The sequence below is a fragment of the Misgurnus anguillicaudatus genome, chromosome 8 (genome assembly GCF_027580225.2).
Source record: "Misgurnus anguillicaudatus chromosome 8, ASM2758022v2, whole genome shotgun sequence".
NCBI lineage: Eukaryota > Metazoa > Chordata > Actinopteri > Cypriniformes > Cobitidae > Misgurnus > Misgurnus anguillicaudatus.
The window spans coordinates 5060015-5086515 of NC_073344.2; the positions used below are offsets into that span (position 1 = coordinate 5060015).

At 37.7% G+C, this 26501-nt stretch overlaps 1 protein-coding gene across 9 annotated transcripts in view; it reads left to right on the plus strand.

Annotated features, from left to right (window-relative positions):
* The window catches only part of tp63 (tumor protein p63), a 94638-nt gene that overhangs the window by 3247 nt on the left and 64890 nt on the right, over positions 1-26501 (plus strand). The gene's annotated exons all lie outside the window — the stretch shown is intronic.

The window sequence follows — 26501 nt, forward strand, 5'->3', positions numbered from 1 at the left end:
GATGGGGGTTATTTTGATAGATCGAACTCTAAATATTCATAAAAGATAATTAGGGGTCAAGCACCGAAGGTGCTGTGACACCTATTGGAATTGTTAGTATTATTATTATTATTATTATTCTGCTTCTTCTTCTTCTTCTTAGCCATAGGCGTCTATGGCAGCCCTATGAACCGTACATAGGAAAATTATGAAATTTGGCACAGTTGTAGTGGTGGTCTTAAAAAGTCATGTGACCAAAAATGGGGTCTCTAGTACTAACTCTATAGCGCCACCAGCAGTGCAAAAATTCAATGTTCAAATGGTTATAACTCCTGATCCGCTTGATCTATGAAAATTCTACTTAGTACATGTGATTGCTCTCCTCGTGCTTGTTGTTTTTAATACCTTACAGTAAAACTCCACCCATTACATTAGTGGCCATTTTGAAATGTACAGTATTCCGTTTATTTGCTACTCCTCCTTCAAATTTGGTTCAATTGTTATGAATTTTGGCACAGATGATCTTTGGAGTGAGCCGCACAGAAATGACCGAACAGAATTTTGATATTTATCTTTGTTCAAAAGTAGTAAATGCGCAAACTTAACGAGGTTGACGCAAAAATGGTTCTGAAGCTGTAGCTCGGTCATTCTTTGATCAATTGAAATGAAATTTGGTACACTTCATGTGGACCATGAACTTGGGGTCCATGCCAAATTTGGTGACAGCGCCACCTATGGGTCATGAGATATGAAAATAGGCTATTTTTGCCCATAACTTCTGAACTGTTTGTCAGAAAATTATGATCTTGATGGCCATGGATTGCTTATCTCATGCCGCATCTGTCGATGTGTATTATGCCGGGTTTGACCGAACCACCTGTCCGCCATTTTGAAATTTCACATAATTTGTTATATTTTTTGAACTATTGGACATATCCGCGCAAAAATTAGTAAGGAGCTTCGACATGATGTCCTGAAGATACCCGGGAAGTCAGAGTACAGCGCCACCTAGGGGTTATGAACTATAACAGTTCTTATGGAACTGCTTATAGCTTCTGAATATTTTGTCTAATATTAATTTCTTTGTAAAATTGTATTCACTGGTTTATGCCGATTGCAACGATGCCTCGTTTGTCATTTTCCAACATTCTGTTCATGTGTTATTGTAAAGCATATGGTAGATGATTTTTTTGCTACACCTTTTACAAATGTTGTTTTTTTTATGCCAGGTACTGCTCGTATAATGTTTGGAGCAATCCGCACAGAAATGACCGAACAGATTTTTGATATTCTGTTCTCTTTCTTAGAAATACCACTCCAAAGTTGACCGTGCCTGTGACGTTGTCTATTTGTCATAGTAAATTAATGTGACTGTATATTACATTGTATAGCATTACTATACAGAATGATGTTCTTGTCTTCAATCTCATTTGAGCTTTTTGATTCTCATATACATTGTATTTCTGATAGTTCTGCTCTGCACTGTCAGTTCTGCCTCTGTGTTGATTGGCACATGTCAATCCTTGCAGCACCTAAGCTGTTTTTTTGCTGCCCCTTGAGCTGTGTTAACTGAGTTGCGCATCAGGTTAATCACATGCCATGAGATTCTGAGGTCATGGCTTCGAATCCCATGTACAGTGGTTTTTTGTTTTGTGATTCTCATACTATACTGTATTGTATTTCAGTTATTTGTGCTCTCTGTTGTCATTTCTACACTTTTGGTAATTGCTGGATATCAATGTTTATAACTGTAATTATAAGCTGTATTCTATAGCTTGGACACACCAACTCAGTGGTTGAATCGTTTACTCAGTGGCGCATGCGGTTAGTGCTGTGCTTTGGGAACATGAGGTCATGGGTTCGAATCCCAGCTCTTACTTTCACTTATTGAGATTTCTTTTTGTGTTCCCTTTAACACGTTCTTCTCGACCTGTCTGGTTTTCCACACGTGTTATATTTTTGCCATCTTTTCTGTTGTTGCTCCGCACTGCAGTGGTTCTGCTCTGCATTTGCTTTGCTTCGGGTTCGGGCTCTGTATTGCGCGCTTTCTGCGCTTTGCGCATTTGCTGCGTCGTGTGGTTTTTGCTGTGCTTTGGGTGCTCATTGCGCTGAAGGTGCTTGACCCCGCAATTGCTGCTTGCAGCTATATTTAGGGGTCAAGCACCGAAGGTGCTGTGACACCTATTGGAATTGTTAGTATTATTATTATTATTATTCTGCTTCCTCTTCTTAGCCATAGGCGTCTATGGCAGCCCTATGAACCGTAAATAGGAAAATGATGAAATTTGGCACAGTTGTTGTGGTGGTCTTAAAAAGTCATGTGACCAAAAATGGGGTCTCTAGTACTAACTCTATAGCGCCACCAGCAGGGCAAAAATTCAATGTTCAAATGGTTATAACTGCTGATCCGCTTGATCTATGAAAATTCTACTTAGTACACGTGATTGCTCTCCTCATGCTTGTTGTTTTTAATACCTTACAGTAAAACTCCACTCATTACAGTAGTGGCCATTTTGAAATGTACAGTATTCCGTTTATTCGCTACTCCTCCTTCAAATTTGGTTCAATTGTTATGAAATTTGGCACAGGTGAACTTTGGAGTGAGCCGCACAGAAATGACTGAACAGAATTTTGATATTTATCTGTGTTCAAAAGTAATAAATGCGCAAACTTAACGAGGTTGACACAAAAATAGTTCTGAGGCTGTATATCTGTCATTTTTTCATCAATTGAAATGAAATTTCGTACACTTCATGTCGACCATAAACTGGGGGTCCGTGCCAAATTTGGTGACAGCGCCACCTATGGGTCATGAGATATGGAAAATGGCTTTTTTTGCCCATAACTACTGAAATGTTTGTCAGAAAATTATGATCTTGGTGTTTACGGATTCCTTGGCTCATGCCGAATCTGTCGATATGTATTATGTCGGGTTTGACCACACCACCTGTCCGCCATTTTGAAATTGGTCATAAATTGTCATATCTTTTGAACTATTGGACATATTCGTGCAAAAATAGTTAGGGAGCTTCGGCATGATGTCCTGAAGTTACCTGGGAAGTCAGAGTACAGCGCCACCTAGGGGTTATAAACTATAACAGTTCTTATAGAACTGCTTATATCTTCAGAATACTTTGACTGATATACATTTTCTTTGTGACATTTTATTCACTGGTTTTTGCCGATCGCAACAATACCTTGTTTGGCATTTTCCATCATTCTGTTCATGTGTTATTGTAAAGCATATGATAAATGATTTTTTCGCTACTCCTTTTACAAATTTTGTTTATTTTATGCCAGATTCTGCTTGTATAATGTTTGGAGCAATCCGCACAGACGTGACTGAACAGATTTTTCTGCTGAGTGTCAAATTTTTGAGAAATACCTCTGTAAAGCGGACCATGCCTGTCATGCTGTCCCTTTGTCATATTAAAAAGAATCTGACAAAATGTGCCCATATTGTTCATTATTGTACAAAATGTTCTTCACGAATTCAGTGCCATTTAAGTTATCTGATTGCCCTACACTTTGTATTTCTGTTTATTTTTGCTTTGTTGTGTTATTTCTGCCCTTTCAGTGATTCGCATGTCATTGTTTGCAGCTTTGAAGCCTCTTTTCCACAGCCTTTCAACCCATGATTCCTCAGTGGCGCATGCGGTTAGTGCTGTGCTTTGAGAACCTGAGTTCATGGGTTCAAATCCCATGTGCAGTAGTTTTTTGTCTTAACTTTTTTTCTCACTTAAGTTTTGTGATTTTCATACTATACATTGTATTTCAGTTATTTGTGCTCTCTGTTGTCATTTCTACACTTTTGGTAATTGCTGGATATCAATGTTTATAACTGTAAAGCTGTATTCTATAGCTTGGACACACCAACTCAGTGGTTTAATCATTTACTCAGTGGCGCATGCGGTTAGTGCTGTGCTTTGGGAACATGAGGTCATGGGTTTGAATCCCAGCTCTTACTTTCACTTATTGAGATTTCCTTTTGTGTTCCCTTTAACACGTTCTTCTCGACCTGTCTGGTTTTCCACACGTGTTATATTTTTGAAATCTTTTCTGTTGTTGCTCCGCACTGCAGTGGTTCTGCTCTGCATTTGCTTTGCTTCGGGTTCAGGCTCTGTATTGCGCGCTTTGCGCATTTGCTGCATCGTGTGGTTTTTGCTTTGCTTTGGGTGCTCATTGCGCTGAAGGTGCTTGACCCCGCAATTGCTGCTTGCAGCTATATTTTATGATTACGTTTGTATAGGATTTTTTGTGATAGTTGCTGATCTTGTCGTTAATTGCTTAGCGTTATGTTGTTCCAAACCTGTCTGACTTTCTGTATACTTAATCACATTTTATATAATACAATTTTATTGTGTATTATATTTTATTTCATTATATACAGGTCAATCTTGCTTTCAAGCTTTAAAGAGGATGCAGAAGCACCATAAAACCATTCAAATGAATTCAAACTTTATTTGTATAGCACTTTTCATAGTTTAGGCTACACTGTTGCAAAGCAGCTTTACAGAAGCAGCAATGTAGAATATAAAATGGTAGTCGGCCCGTCTCCTTTTCCAAAGTGTTTTTCAAACATCGTGGACTCCGCCTTTAAGTGAATCAATAATTTGTGGAAGATTCATGAGTCAAGGAGGGATAATGTATAGGCAGCCGGTTGTTATCGCAGAAATAAGCCCCGACGGTGAGTACGTTTACATGCACAGAATAAGTGGATAACTATCAAAAAATTCATGCGTTTACATGCAAATCAATAAACCGGCAATGCAGACAACTGCGTTTACATGGGACTTGAAAATTTGTCAGGTTTCTCGCAGGTAGTGACGTCATCGCCTATAGTACATAATAGTCGGTCAAAAAGCCAATGGCATATCTGTCTTAAGCTATATTGTTTTATCTCTTTTTGTGAAAACCGTTTTACGCGTTTACACGACCCCACGTGTTATCAGTTTAGTAAGCATAATCGGCGTAAGACTGTGCATGTAAACCGTTAAACGGTTTTCTTTAATCGGGGAAAGACCATAAACTGCGTAAGCAAATACTGATCGGCACAGGTAGGTTTGTTGATTTGCATGCAAATGCATGAAAACAGTTTTTATAATAAGCAGATTTTTGAGAGTTGTCCTTATTCTGTGCATATAAACGTACTCAGTGTGATCACTGTGTGATTTTCTACTGAGTTATATTGTTCGTTTCACTCGTGTCTAATTCATTTCCACTGTTTTTCTGCCACCACTTTGCACGCAACTTGCAGTGACGTTACTGTGACGTCAACTCGCAAAAGGTCTATTACACAGCTTTTTACCTCGTAAGTAAGTTAAGGAATATTAAATATTGATTTGAAATATTTAATTTGCAAATTTTTAACGAATGCAGACCTTCGGCAAAGAAAACCTGTTTACTTGCTGTTTTAAGATAATACGAGATGTTCGAATGTCATAAACACGCTCTTTGGTCAACCCAGTCTCACCCCATGTCGTCAATATTTGACGACACTTGACCATTCGTCAATATGTGACGCGGAGGGTATACCTTTCGCGTCATTTTTTGACGAACTGGGGACTTCAATACTATTACGTCCGTTGCATTCTCTTCTCCTATTTTCTTACCATTTTCGCGTCGGTTTAGGGTTAGATTTACATAATGACATCCCTACCCAAACCTAACTCTAACCCCAACGCCAGGTGACAACTGTTTCTAACCCCAACGCCAGGTGACAACTGTTTAATTTTGCGTACACTGTTTAATTTTGCGTACACTGTTTAATTTTGCGTAATCTAACCCTAAACCGACGCGAAAATGGTAAGAAAATAGGAGAAGAGAATGCAACGGACGTAATAGTATTGAAGTCCCCAGTTCGTCAAAAAATGACGCGAAAGGTATACCCTCCGCGTCACATATTGACGAATGGTCAAGTGTCGTCAAATATTGACGACATGGGGTGAGACTGTGTTACTTTGGTTTAATCATTTGCAATCACTCTTTAATTAATAAAAGACATTTGTATTAAATGTTTAATAAACTATACCTGTCCAAATTGCAGCATTTGGGTTACCATGTGTTATTAGGTTTGAGTTGTTGTTATTTGGGAATAACAAACCTGCAAATGAGCATTCCAACGAGCCGTGTAATAAAATAAGATAAAACAACCAAAAATCAACATATTTCACAATCAACATTTCTTACCGTTTGGTTATTTTTGTAATGAATATACATTTAGTCATGCTAAGCTCTGGAAAATTGTATTGGGTAGAATAGTGTGTGTGTGTGTGTGTGTGTGTGTGTGTGTGGGGGGGGGGTGCCTTCAAATATTGTTTTGGGCAGTACAGAGTCCTTGAGTGAAAAAGGTTCTGTCATTGTGAAACACCTTCAAGGTGTTTCACAATGACAGAACCTTTTTCAAGAGTGTACATTTATGACTTTAAAAAACTGAGCATATAGCACAAACTATTTTAATTATACTTTTATGGTGCTTTCTGTTTCTTTTATGGTGTATTTTAGGTCCTCAAATTCAGAATGAAAGTCAGAAGGTTTCGTAACAGCATAAGTAAATAGGGCAGTTTGTTTCATTCTTGCATCTGAATAATTATATTAGTATACTACTAGTTTGCATTTTCAGTATTGTAATCTTATTTAATTTTTAAAATATATGTTTAATATATACACATTTAAATCTTAAGTAGGATTTACCCCCATCTAATGGTGAAATTGTATTTTGCATTCAAACGAACAGTGCTCTCTAGGGCCTCGCCTTTCCAAATGCGTGTTGCAACTACGGTAGCCGTTATGTAATCACTGAACCCTTGTCCGTTGCAGCTGGTTCACGTGTTCGGAATGAAAATGCGTTGTGGAAACGCGTTCGTAGGCTAGTGCTTTTCGTCCCTCTCTGCTATTACAGTTTATCAATACGGCTGAACGACATGGAAGCCTCCTTGAACTTACCCGTTCAATGTAAGTAAAGAGAAGAAATTCTAAGCTTACAAAGACACCAACGAAGACATATTCATGAATAAAGACATTGATTTTGATTAATAAAACACTTAAAATCCTACTTACAGTCCCTTTAACATTATATTATTGTTACAGCAAAACATTTCATATAGACCAGGGGTTTTCAATCCTGTCCCAGGGGACCCACAGCTCTGCACACCCTGCATGTCTCCCCCAACCGACACACCCAGTTCTGTTCATGGATCTCTCCCTTAATGAGCTGATGATCTGAATCAGGTGTGTTAGACAAGGGAGACATGCAAAACGTGCAGGGCAGTGGGTCCCCTAGGACAAGATTGAAAACCACTGATATAGACGGTTTCAGCAACAACAACACAAACAAACGCCTTTCATGGAACAAGCTTAACTTCCGGTAAACTCAGCAAAGAATCAATAACAAGAGTCGTTTTAGAGAACTTTATTTTTTGATAACAATAAAAATAATCAACAATTAGATTACCTTAGTTTAAATCATAGCTAAAGCGTATCAAAAACTACACTGAGCTAAGGTTATTGTGTAAAATGTGTACTATAGACGGTTTCAGTAACAACATAAACAAGCGGCTGTCGTGGTCCGCACGTAACTTCCGGTAAACTCTGCTAAGAATAAATAACGACAAAGTTCTTTAAACGTAGTTTATTTATGTAACAAGCAAAAAAACAACACATAGATTACCTAGGAAACCAAAACATTTGTTATTTTTGACGAGGCATTTTGTTCAAGAGATCAGTTTAGCAAGTAGTCAGACCATTTAAAAAAACGGAACCGGAAGTAAAGTTCGGATCCAGATGTGTATCGCGTCAGCGCACGTGTGTCCGATGAAACAATCTATATAATGTATACAATCTTAACAACAGATCAGCAGCCAAACTTCCCTTCACATAGCGGTAATCCATGATCGTCGTCTCCCCTCATATTTAGGAAACCAAAACATTTATTTTCGATGAGGTATTTGTTCCAGAGTTCAGTTTAGCAACTATCAGACCATTAAACAAAAAGAGACTGTAAGGTAAGTTCCACCCAGACGCGTAACTGCAACAACGCACGTGTGTCTGATGAAACTGTCTATATAGGCAAACACATAACTTTACAGTAGATTATTATTAACAGTAGATTTACAGTAAAGTACCCTAGGAAAGCACCCTTAGGATACAGAATCATTTTTAATATGGGATGTGCTGCAGTTTAATGGAAGTCCCGTAGGGTTTTACAGAAATCATCTTGCAATCTATACTCATGAGGAGATGACCCCTTCTATGAATAATGGTTATTTACGCAACATGTTATCTTAGCAAGAAAAGGAAAAGAAGAAATACAACACACCATGATAAGATAAAGATCTTTGATCCAGAAATGTATTAGTCATTGCATTTACAAAAATATGTCAAACAAGGGGATGTGGGGTTTTACTTGTGAATATACTGAAACATACACAAAGAGAAGCACATACATTTATTGATATTCCTTAAAAGTTAGATTTGCTTAAATATTAGCATTTTTTAGGCATGGTTTATTGGATTAATTCCAGGTACCCTCAAAACGGTTGCCTTCAAGTGGACATTGCTTATCAGATCTGAAGCATAACTTTTTCTCACCCTTGTTTTTCAAAATGAGTTGTCTAGCAGGATATCCGAGCAGCTTTTTCCCATACAACTGAGTGTTATTTTTCTGAACCATTCCTTTAAATGGAACCCATTATGTCCTTATACAAAGATTTTAGATTCTAGGGAAATAGAAACTAAAACAAAAAAAAAACACATTATTGCAACACATTTAACATTATTGCAACACATTTTTCCAAGTCTGTCTGTAACACTACAGAAAAAAAACACTTTTAGTTATCTCATCATAGAAAATGTATAGCTGAGAAGCGAACACTGGCTAACAAAACTGAAAAAGTGAGCCAGCAGCTAAAAAAATTAGCCATCAGTTTTTTGGGGGGTATGCCTTGGATGTAGGGCTGTCACAATGATTAAGTAATCTTCTCATTGCGATTATTTAACCTCATCGCGATGATCTGAAATTTCGGATCACCGCAATGATTGCACATCTCTCTAAAAACACAAGGGGGAGCTGCAGCGCCTGTATAAATGAGACATTACTGTTAAATATGTGTTATATGTATTAATATTTACTGCCAGGTAAATCTTGCAAAAGATTTAATAATCACAAGAATGTGTGAAAATTATTTCATAAACAAACAAAAAAATGATGAAAATTAAATGTCAAGGCAATAAAACAGACAATTAATCATCATAATCGTCAAAGAAAAAAAATTGTCATAATCGGCACAATATATGAGATAATACTTGGATGGGAATTATTTAAATGAACAAAATTGTGCCAATATTACCGTTGAGTGTACTTCAAACTTTTTAATTGTATAGATCTTTTTAAAGCTCAAACTGCAACATTACACATTAACTTACATTGAGGATAAAAGTGAAAAGGCATAATAGGACCCATTTAAGGTGGCTTTATGTTACTGGATCGTGCAGCTACTGAGGCATCAGGAGGCCAGCCTAAAGCCTGCTGACAGGCGCTTTTAAAGAGCATATCATGAAGAGAAAGAGCAGACGTTTCTCTGGGGCCCACCCAATGGTCTGAAGGTGCTCTAGTACTCCATCCCTCTTGTGACTTTCAGCAATCTCAATCTTTATGTCCCCCAATCCCCCAGTGTAACTGAAGCCCTAAAAATGCACCCACAAAAAACCCCTACGTGCCTTGCTGGTTTGAGCGTTTGGGATACCACAACTAACAAGCAGGGTGCAATGAGAACACGTTCCACAACAATCTCGAAAAAAATGTTCAGTTCTGTGTGGTAAATATAGATTCTAGAAATTGTTAATCATTTATTGTTATTCTGCATTTATTGCACCCATATGTTTGTTTGATAATCATTGTTTATTTTTATTTCATATGAAGTGAGCATACCTCACATTTAAGTTTCATACATGTGATACGTTTGCCAACAGGGGGCAATGCATGCCTTTATCCAATGCAATGTAATGCAATCCACTGCAATGCATTGTGACAAGCTTGTAGTCAGCAATAAATTGACAACCAACAAGCACTTATTTGCTTAGTTTGTGGCACCTGCGGTCATATAGCCTTTAAGCAGCTATATGTGCTTGCAGTTTTTTTTAAACCTAAATCACAGAAGCAAATAGTTATGCTGTGTGTTTACTTTGTAATGGTACTGTATAGTGAACCAACTCTTTTGCAGTCTCAGACACTTTACACCACTAAAACACGTACAAGGCCCTTGTCTGAGAATGCCTAATTAAAAAAAGTAAGAAGTATTGCTCATAAAACCCAAGCCAGCGATAGCTCAGGTATTTACATTTAAGCTGTGCATTGGTGACCTAGCAGTGGCTATCTTCTCACCCCTCAGCCCCTGTAGCCCTTAAGCCTCAAACCCCTCTTGACAAGTGGGAAAGTTTATGAGTCGGGTTAAGATGTCAGCGGGTGCACGAGTTCAAGCAACGTTAACGCCCAAAGTGCATGCCACCATATCCCACACCCTAGCTCCCCTAGCCTCCCTCCCCTTTTACCCTGGAGCTTCCCCTCTGTTGACCTTGTGGAGCAGTGCAACACTACCTGTTTTCATCCATTTCCAAAAAATCTTGTATTACAGAGATTAATTCCAGGGAAATTGCTGCAAAATAGAAATGGAGGTTGTAGCTACTCGGGAAGTTGGTGTGGCTCTCATGTTTGCTGGCAAAAGCCGGCACATGCCTTATGTCTGGGAGCAACAGCATGTCAGACACTTCTGTGGGTTGTAGTAGCCAATAATTTTGATGACAGGCTTTGGCACTTTAGAATGAGCAGATCAACATTTTAAATCACATGCCTTGTTGCAGCAAAGTCACATGATTTTTTTTGTAAAGGATCCATGGAAGTTTGTGCATTCTGTACTAGATAAATTATATAAAGTTAGCATGTGTTTTATGAACATTTATGCGTGCATAAAAATATATGTGTGCACTGTCAGAAAAAAATAGTTTTCCAGCTGTCACTTAGGAGGTACCCTTTCAAAAAGTACACCTTTGCACCTTGCATATTAGGAACTTATATTGGTACTAAATGTTAACATATCTGTACCTGTGTGGTACATATACATGAATATCAGCTGATGTCACTCATTGTCTTCCGCCATTTTGAGTACCTGAAGTGGTCGCAAAAGCTAGAAGCTGTGCCTTCAATATGTCATGAGCATCAAAATCGCTATTTTTATAACACTGAGAAGGCGGCTCGACACAAGATAATACTTTGCTCGAAGTATCACCTGGGTCTCTACACATGAACTCGAGCATTAAGAACAATGTTTGTGTACACAGAGTTTACTAAAAAGAAAGTTTTGAACAACTGACTTTCAAGATGTATCGATCTCCGAATCTGACGTAAGGAGGGAGGAGAGTAAAGTTGGAGAGTAAAGCTCCTGAAGCATAGTTCCATACAAATGCTCAGATAATTTGTTGTTTTGTCGCAAGTGAAAAACAATATTGACCTTCTAGTTGAAAAAGGAGCCTCATATGAGATTTATTCATTCGCATTTGGAAATCGATTCTTTACGTCTTGCAAAGATGACAGGCAGACACCACAACAGCCAAAGTCAGTTGTTCAAAACCTTTCTTTTTAGTAAACTCTGTGTACACAAACAATGTTCTCAATGTTCGCATTCATGTGTAGAGATCCAGGTGATACTTCGAGCAAAGTTTCATGTTGTGCCTTCTTAGTGTTGTAAAAATAGTGGTAGTTCGGTAGCAGCGGACAGCGGCTGGAAGAACCCATCAGGGATCGAGTACGCATCACACCCGAACCAAGATTAAAAAAATTTTTTTTTAAAGTAGCGCTTTTTTTATGACAGTCGAGATGCGAAATGTTGTCTTTTGTAGCCATTTCCCTTATCTGTAAGAATCATAGACAGTAAAAGATAAAAAATCCGTAAATCGTAGCAAGCTAGACAATGCTTGTCAGTAGCCTACTGGTACTCGGTAGGTACTCAAGATGGCGGCATGACGTAAAAGGTCACATGACTGATTTTCGTCTATTAGGACTTTCCTAAAAGGTACTGCCCCAGTAACAACTTGGGACCATTTTTGTGGAAACCTACTTTCAGTTTTTATCTCCTTTACATATGGTACATTTCAATTTCCTTTCTCTCTCTAAAGTTTGACTGACTTGACTGATTTTATAGTCTCTTTATCATTCAACCTGTCTATATGTTTTTTGTCAATCTGGTTGTTTTTCTGTCAGTCTTTATCTTTTTTTCTGTTGTTGTTCACTTGTGCATTATTTCCTCTTGCGCTGCTACTGCTTCTCTACCCCTGTGTCCCCGACAACCCCTTGCAACTCGTAAAGATATGTCCTCCTTGAAATGGTTGGCATGCCACTCGCAGATGTCCGTGTGGTAGGAGATAAATTCAAACGAGTAGATGAGGGCGACAGCTGGGGGTTACAGTTTCACCAGATGTCCACTGGGTGCTAACCCTCATTTGTACACGAGCTGCTCCTCACCCCTCCTTCACCTTACACTCGGAATGTATTTGGGATACACAGTAAATACTTTTCCTGCAAAGAATTACAAGGGGAGAAAGGGTTGGGAGAACAAGAGAGCTGAATTCTCTGGGGCAAGACACACATGGTTTGACACATTGCAGACGGAATTGATGGACAGTAGTATAGGCTCATAATTGACATTAATAACCTGGGTGGTGCTCACATCTGTAGCTATGGGGGTTTGGGGGTAGAAGCATTTTGTTTTACTCTATTATTAGTAGTATTTGACTCAATTAATATTTTCACAAGCCTGTTTTTATAAGGATAATATTCGTAATTGCTTTGCAAATCTTAAAGCACAATCACCGAAGACCAGTGCATTTTAATTGCATACTATATAGAGTTAATGTACACTTGTGTTATTAAAGCTTACTGCTACACCACAAAAATACATTCACCAGATGCCTGTTAGAGACACACCTGTATGTTTTCTTTTTTCAAGGTCAGGGAGAACAAGCCAGTGTAGCACGTGTAGACGTTAATAACAGGTTTTAGTGAATCTCATTTATAGCCTATTGAATTTCAGAGTTTGTTGATTGATGACATGTTTTCAAATATTTTGCAAATGACACCGTTTTTAATAACGATAATTTTGGTGATCACTTTAGCTTAATAATGGCTTCCTCCAAGTTAATATAGTCTAATAATATAGATGCTAATAAGTTTGAGGTGTCTTGTTAAGGCATTTTTTACAGTGTACAGTAATGGCGCAGGATTTACCAAAATACAGCCTGCTATAATTTAGTGACCAAAATCACCTTAATAAATGTAAAGAATTTAACGATTTTGATTTAATGTGGTGCTTTCACACAGCATTTTTCCTGGAAAAAGAATTGCATATACTCAGTTAATGTAAAGCACTAGTCTAAGGAGTCATTTTACTGTAATAGGTTTGTCTCCTGCAAGCTAAATTTGCCCTGTAGGTGCAAAGCGCATACAGAGGACCCGGGAAGTTCTGCAGGGCAAGCAAACCTGTTATGCCGCTCATCTCTTTTAGATGATCTAAACAATCTATTCTTTCACAGTCACTGACGCAAATGCACAAACACACACATCAAACTCAAAGGGATATAGCCTCAGGTCGCTCCCACAGATTTCAGTACAGAACCAGCAGCAATTATAAATGCATAAAAAAGTTTCACATAACTTGTGGTCCATTCAACCGATCTGGCATGACAAACTGAATAATAATTAGGACATTGAGGAAATCAGCATTAACTGGAAAATGTATATTCTCTCATAAATTACCTGCCCTCATCCCATATGTATTGACTTCCTTTTTTCAGCTGAACACAAATCATTATATATTAAAAGGCCGTCATGTTACATTTCTCATATGAGAGCCAAAAGCTCCAAAAAGTAATGCAACTGACTCCAGTGGGTTATTAGAAGTCTTCTGAGCCAAAAATATATGTTTCTATACTATTAGACTATTTGATTTTTTTGCTTAAATAACAATCAATATGTTGTGTATTATTCAAAAGATATAACCTGAATTTCTGAAAGTTTTTTTTTTATTTAAATATTTCAAATCACATGAGCCAGTATTTCATTCACAATAGAAGATAGATAACATGACAAATGTCTAAACAGAGAAATGTTACACTTTTATCCACTAAATGAGCTGAGCTACAAATGGCTGAAAAAGCTTTTTTTTAAGATTCAACTGGGAGAACGTGTAGCAACTAATTAGGTTTATTGAAATCAGGTCTGTAACATAAGCTATAAAAAGCTATAAAAGGCTTTCCAATCTGTGCAAAGAAGGTTTTTGGAATATGTAAGGAATAATTGACGTTGAATTATTTGAAAATAGTGCACACCCAAGGTGGTAATGTGGCACGACACAAAGCCTTTAAACCGCAGGTGTGCATTATTTTCAAATAATTCAAACTACCGGAGTCAATTATTCCGCTTATACCACGGTTACCTGAAACATTGCTGTGGTGCCCATTTTTAAGATATTTAAAAAGTTAGGTGTGTGGTTTACTAAAGCAATAAGCCCCAAGAAACAGTGGGTTACCAGTGCATTTTATAACAGCTAAGGGGCGTTGTTAGGCACAACGGAAAGCGGAGTGCCTAAAACCCCCTTAGCCGTTATAAAATGCACTGTAACACCACTGCTTCGCGGGGCTTATTGCTTTTATAAAACGTTACTAGGGCCCTATAATTTCCGCGATCACGGAATCGCGGACGGAATCGCGGAATTGGCTAATTAACATTTAAATTTTGTGGAATTTTACATATTTTGAATAAAACTATGTTTTTGTGTGGGAGACGAACGTATGTCTGGGGGAAATGCAGACCGGGGGAAATAAATCTGGGCGACAAGTCCCCTCCCGTCGTTTCAGACCCCCTCCAAAACACTGAAACCATGGCGAAGCGGCTCTCCACGACTCTGCTTTCGTCAGCGAAAAAATTAAGAAATTCGACGCTAAGCACTTAGTTCCGAGCAGGTCTCACATGACTTTTATGTGACCGGAGAACTGTTATTTTGTAAGTTTTGTCAACACTCTGTTCACGGTGAGCGCAAAGATACATGCGCTCTCTCATCCACGTCTGTCTCACTGTACCTCTCTCACGTGCACGCGCTCACGCATCTGTCTGAAGTGCGAACACAAATCCTCATGTATTTGTTCAGTTTTATGCATTTCAAGCGAGCTGAGGCAAACTAACTATCCCTCGCATAATCATCTGCATCATGGCGCCGTTCTCTGTCTCTCTTTCGCTCGCACGTGCAAAGAGCGGCGTGCGTGCTCATGCTGTCCTAAGTCAGATCTCTATCCTGTGTATGTTTGTAAAGTTATATGCATTTCAAGCGATTGTGTATAAAATATGGATCGCGTTCCGCTGGATTGATGTGTTTAAGGCACTTCTGAAGGCACCACTGCTTTGACACAACAATGCATTGAACTGAGTTGTGTGTGTGCGCGTGCGTGTGTATGTGCGTGTGTAAATGCATCTTTTATAGTCATTAAGTAATCCAGTTATCCAGTTTTTCCCCAAATCATTTACATTTTAATCATTATCATTAAAGGGAAATTCCGCCCTAAAACGGAATTTAGGGTGTTTTTTCGTTGTTGACGAGTCAAGCTTTCATTTAAATGCATATTTATGACTGAAGAGCAACATTTAAGATATTTAAGATGTTCGTTTTCTGCTGAACTGGCCTTTGGATGTGAGTGAGTGGGGCATGTCGCATGAGTGCACAGGATCTCTATTTTTACAACACTGGGAGGGCTCGACACAACGTGATACTTTACTCGAAGTATCACGTGGGTCTCTACACATGAACGCGAGCATTGAGAACATTGTTTGTGTACACAGATTTTAGTAAAAGCAAAAAGTTTGGAACAACTTACCGTGCTGTTAAACTGCGTCCCGCCGCCATATTGCCAGTCATGAGCAATCGATTTCAGAATGCGATTGAATGGACTCCATAGGACGCTACTTTTTCAACTACAGGGTCAATATTGTTTTTCACTTGAGACAAAACAACAAATTATCCGTGCATTTATATGGAACTATGCTTTAGGAGCTATCCATCTTTACTCTCCTTCCTCCTTATGTCGCATTCTGAGATCGATTGCTCATGACTGGCAAGATGGCGGCGGGACGCAGTTTAACAGCACGGTAAGTTGTTCCAAACTTTTAGCTTTTACTAAAATCTGTGTACACAAACAATGTTCTCAATGCTCGCGTTCATGTGTAGAGACCCACGTGATACTTCGAGTAAAGTATCACGTTGTGTCGAGCCTTCCCAGTGTTGCAAAAATAGAGATCCCGTGCACCCATGCGACACGCCCCACCCACTCACATTCAAAGGCCAGTCCACCAGAAAACGAACATCTTAAATATCTTAAATGTTGCTCTTCAGTCATAAATATGCTTTTAAATGAAAGTTTGACTCGTTAACAACGAAAAAACACCCTAAATTCCGTTTTAGGGCGGAATTTCCCTTTAAAGGCACACTCTTTTTATGACTATAATAAAAGTAAAGGGTAAAAAATATAATTGCCAAAAATTAAAACGGAGAAAACAGAATTTGGGAAAAAATAAAACGGAATTTGGGAAAAAATAAAACGGATTTTATAGGGCCCTACGTTACTTCATATGCATAACATTAGCAGGATTTCATAAAACACAAATAAGTTGTAATTATAATAGTACAAATATTAGTCTTCTGACAAACAAAGAAGTCCCTCAGAATCAAGTGTGGCTTATTTTCATAAATTAATATTCATCTAATTTATACATTAACATTTATATTGTGCAGCTGTTGAAGTGATGATGAAATATGCTTGGAAGCATGCTTAACTCTTTCCCTGTCAGCGTTTTTTTTTTTTTTTTTTTAAGTTGCCACCCAGTTTTAGTTTAATGCCTTACAGAAAAATCATCTTCTTTAAATAAGCATAAAATATCAAATGAAAGAACTTTAAAAAAAAAAAAAAACTTTCATCCTACCTTCATTTGTTCTCATATCACCTCTCAAATTTTCTACTAAACGCTGAGCTAATTCTATTTTTGTGAAGAACGTTTCTAAGAGATCAGAATCAGAGCCAGGATCAAAACTTTACACAGTGTTTTTAGTGTTGAGTGAATGCGTCAGTGTTTAAGTTGGGTAAGATCGCCATCTAGTGGATAATAGCGAAAATATGAATTTGGTGTAAAAGAACAATAAGGAGAAGTGTTTTCTCTTTATTGACAAGATGACTCAACAATATTTATCTGGATATCGCCGTTAATTGTGCAATTGTAGACAAATTAAAAATATGATTAAAGACTGTGGTGTTTATTTTCATAAATCAGTACGCACCAACAGTGGCGTAGTGATACTTATGTAATGCAGTCTGAATCGTGGGGTTACCGGGGTATTTTATCACGGCTTAGAACGTGTTTCAACCAATCAGAATGAAGAACCAGAACGTGCCGTTTTATAAAGAAAAATAGTCAACACCCATGGGACATTTTTCAGCCAATCAGAATAAAGCATTCAACAGGCCTGTGGTATATTTTAAAAACAATGTTTCTCAATGTCAAATTGTAAAGGCTTTGCAAATCTCATCATCCACAGTGCACATAACATTATAAAAGATTCCGAGAAGCTGGAGAAATCTCTGTGCGTAAGGGACAAGGCCGAAAGCCTTTACTGGATGCCCGTGGTCTTCGGGCCCTTAGACAACACTGCATCACTCGTCGGCATTATTGTGTCAATGACATTACTAAATGGACCCAGGAATACTTCCAAAACCACTTCAGGTAAACACAATCCGCCGTGCCATCTGCAGATGCCAACTAAACCTCTATCCTGTCCTCTGGGCCAAGGCTCATTTAAAATGCCCTGTTTCCAAGTGGAAAAGTGTTCTATAGTTCAAATTTGACATTCTAGTTGAAAATCACAGACGCCGTGTCCTCCGGGCTTAAGAGGATGGAGACCTTCCAGCGTGTTATCAGCGTTTAGTTCAAAAGCCAGCATCTTTGATTATTTGGGAGTGCATAAGTGCATACGGTATAGGCAGCTTGCATGTTTTGGAAGGCACAATGAATGATGAAAGGTATGTAAAGGTTTTAGAGCAACATATGCTCCACTCCAGATGATGTCTGGACAATGCAAGCAGGACAATGCAAAACCACACACTGCAGCTATTACAACAACATGGCTTTGTCATAGCAGAGTCTGGGTGCTAAATTGGCCTGCCTGCAGTCCAGATCTCTCCCCTATAGAGAACATTTGGCACATCATTAAATTAAAAATACATTAAAGACGACCACAAACTCTTCAGCAGCTGGAAAACTATATCAGGCAAGAATGGGACCAAATTCCAACACTAAAACTCCAGAAACTCATAACTTTGATGCCCAGATGTCTTCAAACTGTTTTGAAAAGAAAAAGGAGATGTTAGACCATGGTAAACATGCCCATCGTCCCAGCGTTTTTGAGACTTGTAGCATGCATCAAATTTGAAATTAGCTAATTTAGTGGATAAAAGTATAACATTTCTCTGTTTAGATATTTGTTATGTTATCTTTGTTCTACTATGAATAAAATATTGGCTCATGTGATTTGAAAGTCTTTTAATTTTCATTTTCTTGAAATGTAAAAAAACCCATCCCAACTCTCTTGGATTTCTATGGTAAAATTAATACAAAAACAACTGAGCTTAGTTTCCCGGTCAAATTCATCTTGCATTACTGTGTTTAAAAGGAGGTTTAAATATATATATATATTTTTTAATAAATATCGAATGTAAAACTGTATCTACCTAGGCACAGATGAATAATATACTCATAAATGTCCATTACAGTACAACTGATCTAATTCCTCAATTATTCCTCAAATTCCGTATCTTTGTCTGATACAAGCTCAAACATAAGGTCTGTTTACACACACACACACACACACACACACACACACACACACACACACACACACACACCTTCTGGTTTCCATGTTTTGTGGGGACATTCCATAGACGTAAAGCATTTTATACCACACAAACTGTATATTCTATTCCCCTTACCTACCCCATTCCCTAACCCCAACCATTACAGAAAACTTTCTGCTACTTCACATTTTCAATAAACATCATTCTGTTTGATTTATAAGCTTGTTTCCTCATGGGGACATCAAAATGTCCCCACAAGGTCACAAAAACACTGGTATTCCTATCTTTGTGGGGACAATTGGTCCCCACAACGTGATAATTACCAGGTACACACACACACAGAGCATCAGAGCCAATCAGAGCAGAGCTCATATTATTTATGACCAGGGCCAGACGGAATCTGCAGACTTTTTTATTTTACTCTGGAAATATTTTGGCAAAATCTGCGGAATGATTTTAAGGGCCCTATTTTAACGATCTAAGCGCATTGTCTAAAGCGCACAGCGCAACGTCTATATGGGCGTGTCCGAATCCACTTTTGCTAATTTAACAACGGGAAAAATAGTTTGTGTGCCGAGCGCATGGTCGAAAAGGGTTGGTCCTTTTTTTTAATGAGTAATGGGAGTATTTTGGGTGTAACATGCAATAAACCAATAAGAGGCTCTCATCCCCTTTAAAAGCCATTGCGCTGGTGCTATGTCTAATCCCTATTTAGACGGCGGAGGAAGAAGATCCCCAGTTTAAGATTAATGTTAAATAATTGTGTTGTTTTTCACTTGTATTGAAATTGTTATTTTTTTTATTAAAACCTTTAAAACCCATTTTCTTTTAGTCATGGAAGTAAAAAAGCAGGCGTGTAATTGCTTTAAATATATGGCTATTCAATATCATCAAAAAATAATTTGCAAGTATGTAAGAAAAGGTTTGTACTCCAAAAATACTTTATTCGTAACAAACAGGAGATAAAGAATTTACAAATGGCTCTCCGCACATTTCAGCACTTGGACAGCGTTTTTTTAAACAAAGAGTTTTTTTAAGCATTACTTAAAAATATTTCTCATCCCACCATATCCACGGGTACAGAGTCATCATGTAAAATAAATCCGTGAGGTAGCATTTAAAAAAAACATTTAAAAACAGATGCATTTTTTTAAAGCAAAGCATTTATTTACTTACCAGGCTGCAGGTGAAGCAGCTCTTTGTGCCTTCTAACGTCTCATAATTGGTCCTCATTTATGTCCAAGAGACTCAATAATAATCTTTTACATTCAATCCTTTAATCTTTCATATTAAAACGTTTTTGTGCTGCTGCGCATTCATGTATGTGATAAGCAAACCCGCGTTGTCGTCCCGTTTATAGGCGCATATTACTAATGCGATCTTTAAATAACAAAAAACATATTGCGCCATTGACTTTAGACATTAGAACAGGTTTTTGTTGGTCAATGGCGTAGTCTATTTTAGTTGCCTCAAAATAGCAACGCGCCAACAATGTGCCTGAACACACCTCGTTTTCAGACCAGAACGTCCATGGGCTCAAAAGGGAGCGCAAATGCTTTTGCTATTTAAAAAACTTTGCGCTATACCTGAAAATGATAATTGTTCAGGGTGGAAACTAGCAAAAGACACTTGCGTCACACATTGCGCTGCATTGCGCTGGGTGTAAGATAGAGCCCTAAATGTTTTTAGAAGATATTAGAGAATTTAAGCTATAAATACTATAAAATATCATCTAAAATAATTACTTTTTAAAGGCTTACAATGAAAATGAATACACCAAATAAATGAGTCCTCTGAATTAAACTGGACCAACATGAACTGGATAATGTGCATGTCAAGATAGAATTATAGTTTGTATATAAAATGACATATATTATTGTTTATAGTGTTAAATATTATAGCAGAATAAAAAAGCTTGTGTTAATATGTTCTAATTATGAATTAAGCATGTATGAAGATAGTTTCATCATTTTTACAACGCAATGTAAACTTTATATAAAACACAACAAGAGCATTCGTCTTGTAAACGGATTTGAAATGATGATGTGCTGAGTGCTGACTGTCGCGTCACATAGACGACAGAGACAAGTAAGATCTGCTTAACTCAGCGATAAGTTTTATTTAATATCAAATGGTTCGTGCTCTCTGTCATTAAAAACAATCACAGCAAACAGCACGCGCAGGGTTTATGTACTTGTCAATGCCGCTCACAAATGCGCGAGGCTATGTATGTGTGCTTGTCGTCAATGACGGTTTGTCACAAACACGCTCAAGCGCGGTTTATGTGTGCTTGTCAATCACGGGCATTAAATCTCTGCGGAAATTTGCGGGGACGGATTCTGTTTGGCCCTGTTTATGACCCTTTTAAATAAGCTAATAATAGAGCATTTCCTAGGGTTGTAAATGGACATGTAAAATCGTCTCTGGATAGTCTTTGCATTAAACAAATACCCGTACCTTCTATGTAGATATCTTAGAACAATTTAACATATTATTTCTATGCATTCTCCTTTAACACCCATGAAGGGATAATTTATAAACTGTATTATATTTGGTCATTATGTTCATTTTTGAAACAATTTATTTAATTTAGTACTCAAAAGTAAATTAATATAATTGCTATAACCATCTTTTCTAAAACAGTATATATAGAGAGCAATCGGTTAATAGAATTTTCTCATTTTTGACGAAAGTGGTGTTTAGCGACTTTTGCATCTGAGCTCCTCATATTTATCCATTGGATGTAGTTTCAGTGTTTTTTCCGTCTTGCCCAACTAGAGCCATGGACAGATTGATACAATGACCTGAATTATTTGTAACTAATATGACAGGGAAACAGCCAGAGGCGACATGCCCATTCAAACTAAGGGGGCACGTGCCCCCTTGGTTTTTTTGAGCCAATGGATTTTGCATCCAACCTCAAAATCAAATAAGCGTCCATTAATCTGTTATTTGACTTTTAATCTATTTAATATGCACACTATTATACATTCTGTGCTGCATCCTTGTCACTTTTTGGAGATTTTCGCCGTTTTGATAGTGTTTTGATCATGTTACATTACTTTTATTCTGGCGGCAGCTGGTGCTGCAGTCAGCACAGTCGCAGACGTCATCAGCGTCTGGGCGCGCTCACGAGCTCTCTCCTGTTACTGGCTTGCTGCTGCATTTGGCTATCTGAGGAATTAAAACGTGTTAGAAACGCTCACAACATTTCCAAACCCCATTACGGTAATGTGCAGTTAACCTCCTCCAGTGGCGGTTCTACACGGAGGCCAAGGGTGGCCCGTGCCTCTGTAGACATGTCCCTGGCCACCCCAGTGGCCACCCCGTGCTGACCAAATAAAAAAGTATGCATTTATTTTGAATTTACACGCGAGCGCGAAAAGCGGAACTAATGCGACGCAACGATCTTCACGGGCAGATTAAAGCGGCGCACCCAACCACTGTAGCTGGCTGCGGGTGCTGCTCTGCGAGTGTCTCAATTCGTTCCCAATCTCCCGATGTTAAGAATGTGTATGCAGGTTCGGGCACTGGTAAGGACTCTAGCTCACTTGACATTGGGACACTGTCCACTTGTTCTCCTGTGACGTGGCTGCTGAGGCGCGTTGTGATCATTCACAGCTGTTACTCATCAACAACCGGCAAAACCAACATCTCGCTAACTTATTAAAGTTTACACATTGTAAAAAGCGCTGTAATTATGCTCTTACATATACGTGCATAAAAGTGGAGGAATATAATAAAATGTTACATATAAAAATGTTTACAGTTTAAAATAAATATTATTTTAAATATTGATTACATTGTGGTCCATAACCGTCTAGCAATGTGTGTTTATAAGTAAACTAAAACAAACGTTTGTCTTTATAAAAGTTTGCATTTCATAAAGTGTATTGAGTAGGCTCGCATGATTTTCGGTTGGGGGGCTTTAGAAAAGAGCCCAGCTCCCCTTTTGCACCTGCACTCACTCTTGTATTAAATAAATATTTATATGATTGTAAAGTAAAATAACATTTACGGGGCAGTTTCCCGGAAAGGGATTAGACTAGTCCTAGTCTAAAATAAATGTAAGAGCTGTCCAAACTGAAAACAATTTGCAATGCCATATCTTAAAATATAGCAGTGCCCTTTGTTTTGCTTCAAAATGCACACAAGTAATGTATTTAGTAAGGCGGCGTGTTTGTTAAAACTAGTTATATTTCCTAATTAAACTAAGGCCTAGTCCTATCCTAAACTAATTCCTGTAGCCACCCATATAATCTTTAAATATAATTTCTTGCCATTTTTTATGTGCCCCTCTGGTAAAACACTGGCCCCTCCTTAGCCCCCCTAGTGAAATTTGTCTAGAACCGCCACTGACCTCCTCTGTGTAGAAAATGTATGGTTTTAAATGTGACCGTCTCAACGTTATATTAGTAGAGATTCATCTTCTTGGCACAACGCCAAAGTTCGCCAGAGTTCACGCGGGCGCGGAATCTCACATATGAGGTAAAATTTAATGCAAAAATCAGTTCCTCTAATAATTTTATCTAAACATATTTTTTTTAAATCATTATTGAACATTAAAATCAATCACGTGTCTATAGCTTATGTCATTTTCGTTGTTTATATACTTTATGGATTTAAAATTACATTAATTTTATATGATAATGCAGTTTATGTGCAAAATGCATTAATGACACAATTAAACAAGCCATTTAGACTTAAATAAATAAAACATGCCGTTTCAGATGTAAATATGATGCAAATGTGTCATTATTCCGATTGAATAGTATTTGATATTAAAGTTAGTCATCACTTTTATTTTGGAGGTTTTTGCATGAAAGCAGGGGTTTTCAGATTGTTAGAAATGTTAGTGCCATGGAAAAGACTGAAAGCTCAATAATATTTCGTTTGATGTCTGTGTATGCACAAATTTCTGTGAGCTGTTGACACTGTGCCCCCTTAAAAAAATTGGTGCATGACGCCCCTGGAAACAGCTACATAATTGTAGATAATTTATTAATAACTTATTAATCAAACATTTTTCTCAAATTCCCCAGTTTCTCAACTGACTCTCTATATGCCAGTTCACATTGCAAGCCCATAACCACCTGGCACACAAATGTGAAGCTCCATCTAACTTCCAAACAATAAAAATAATCAGGAGTATATTATAGGCTTGCCAAATCATGAGATAATGCGCCATGTTAATCTGCATTACCCAGATCTGTTATCTCCCAAGCCCATGGTGTAAATCCAGCTGTTGATGCGTCTTTCACTGTGAACTCTGAATCTCTCACTTCAGTTAAAGCATCGGAAATCCACTTGATATTAGCATTAAATAGAGCATTGCTCATCACACACTTATAGTTCATCACTAAGGAAAAGTTCATTTAAAGGTCATTTAAATTGGTTCTTATAATTATTTTAATACGAAATGTGAAGTATTAAGCAGAGAACAATGGATGACTTTTGTGACCCCTCCAGTGTCCCTTAGCGACATGCGCACGCAAACAAATTTTTCTAAACCGCCAGCTGGCCAATCATGATTGGCAGGTGACGTTATTTCATAGGAACCTGGCCCACCTTACAGTGTGAGTGTTCATATACACACCATTACGTCCCACTCACCCAGATCAGCTTTCGTTCTTTTCCACAGCATTGTAAATTCCTTAAGCCAAACCAATTAGAAAAATGGATTACAAGGCCTTTGCATGTCCATGACTCTCTGTTACATGTAGGAACAGACCGCAGCTCATTGGGAACCAGTATAAACGCAGTCAGTGTTAAACACTGTCACGTCGATCTGCTTTCTTTAGGGTGACTCATGATGGAATTTAACAATGTGAACTTCAGTGTTTTTACTGTAAGTGGCCATTGTGCATCAATCCAGCAAACTGCATGTGTGATCATGTGGATACGGGCCAACACGGTAGCTTATATTTGTCTTAAGTCAGTATAGTCTATTGCCATAACAACTGGGCGGATCAGGGATTAATGGTCTTGTAGGGTCAATGAATTAATGGATATTATAGCGCTTTTTTTGTGAATGACTCTCACATACTTTTATGGGGATTTTGATTCAAATACTTTAGTCTAATTATATGTCTAATGACTTTATAGTCTATCAGACCTTCACCTCACTGCTCACCTTAAAACATCCCTTTACATAATTCACCCTGTTTTATTTTTGGAGCCTATCCAGTGACAAAAGACACCTTAGAGCCTCTCTTAAATTACGCATAGATGTGTGGTAGCTCATGGACCCAGGATAAGGTGTCATTGAGATGCCACATCATGTACTACGCATACATCCATTTTAATGGGTTGAGAAGGGGAACCAATCACACTTGTCACTCAGTTGCCTAGATACCAGTCTCCTGGTTGCTAAACACCAGGCCATAAGTTTTACATCATGAGCTATTTTTCTTAAAGTTAGAATATCAAAGATAAGGTTACTTCACAGAAGTGCTGAGCCGGAGACACCTGCTCAGATGTGTACAACGGTTGTTAAAATAGGTCTGTCTTTATACCACCCCTTACTGCACTGACCCATAGAGTGCATATTAACTCTGCCTGCAATCTGAGGCTGAGGTAATTATTTTTACTATGAAAAAGAAAAAAGATTTGTAGTTCCGTGATCCTAAAATGTGGCTGGAGACTTTGGCCATATTTTGTCAAGCAAAATTTCAGATTTAATGATGCAGGCCAACAAGATAATGCCAGTTAAATGATAATATGCATGCAAACAAGTTGTTTCAGTTAAGCAGGAGTTTTGCACTACCAAGATTGAGGTGTATCAAAAGTTAAACACAGTAATCAATTACATTTGTGTTTTACTTTTGTTGTTTGTGTTTTTAAAATCTGAAGATTAAAAGTGATTGATGTTTTTTTGGAGAGGTACGCTAACTTGAACTTTGTGTCATGTTTACTGAGTATTTTATCCCTTTGTGAATTAAAGATTTTGGTAATGAAGAGGAAGAATAAAGAAAGTCCTGAAAAACCTGTTTAAACAAGAAAGGTTGCTTACCCGTTTCTCATAGGACACGTTCAACTTTTTATACAGTTGGTGGAAATATATTTTTGTAATAACAAAGAACTGTTAAGCAATTGACAATTAACAATAAGGATTTTATGATTATATGATCATATATTGACCTGCAATTAGTGAACAAATGTAGTTTGAAGAACTCTGGTGAATATTGTCTGTAATGTAACCGGTTGTAATCATTTTTATACTTATGCAGCTAACCCAGCTTTTTTGATAAACTAAATTATTGCTTTAATTAGCATGCATTTATATATATATATATATATATATATATATATATATATATATATATATATATATATATATATATATATATATATATATATATATATATATATATATATATATATATATATATAATGAAATTAAATTGAAATTGCATGCCATTTGCACGCCAGTCTCTGCCCTCGCTTGCGTATATAAAATGGTGTTTACCATTTATTCACTTGTATCTGAGGAGCTCAGTACAGCCTGCATCAGCGCGGTGGGGCAGTGTTGTGGCGCGGAGGACAAACTCAACGTTGTGACGATGACGACAGTACAGGTCCTT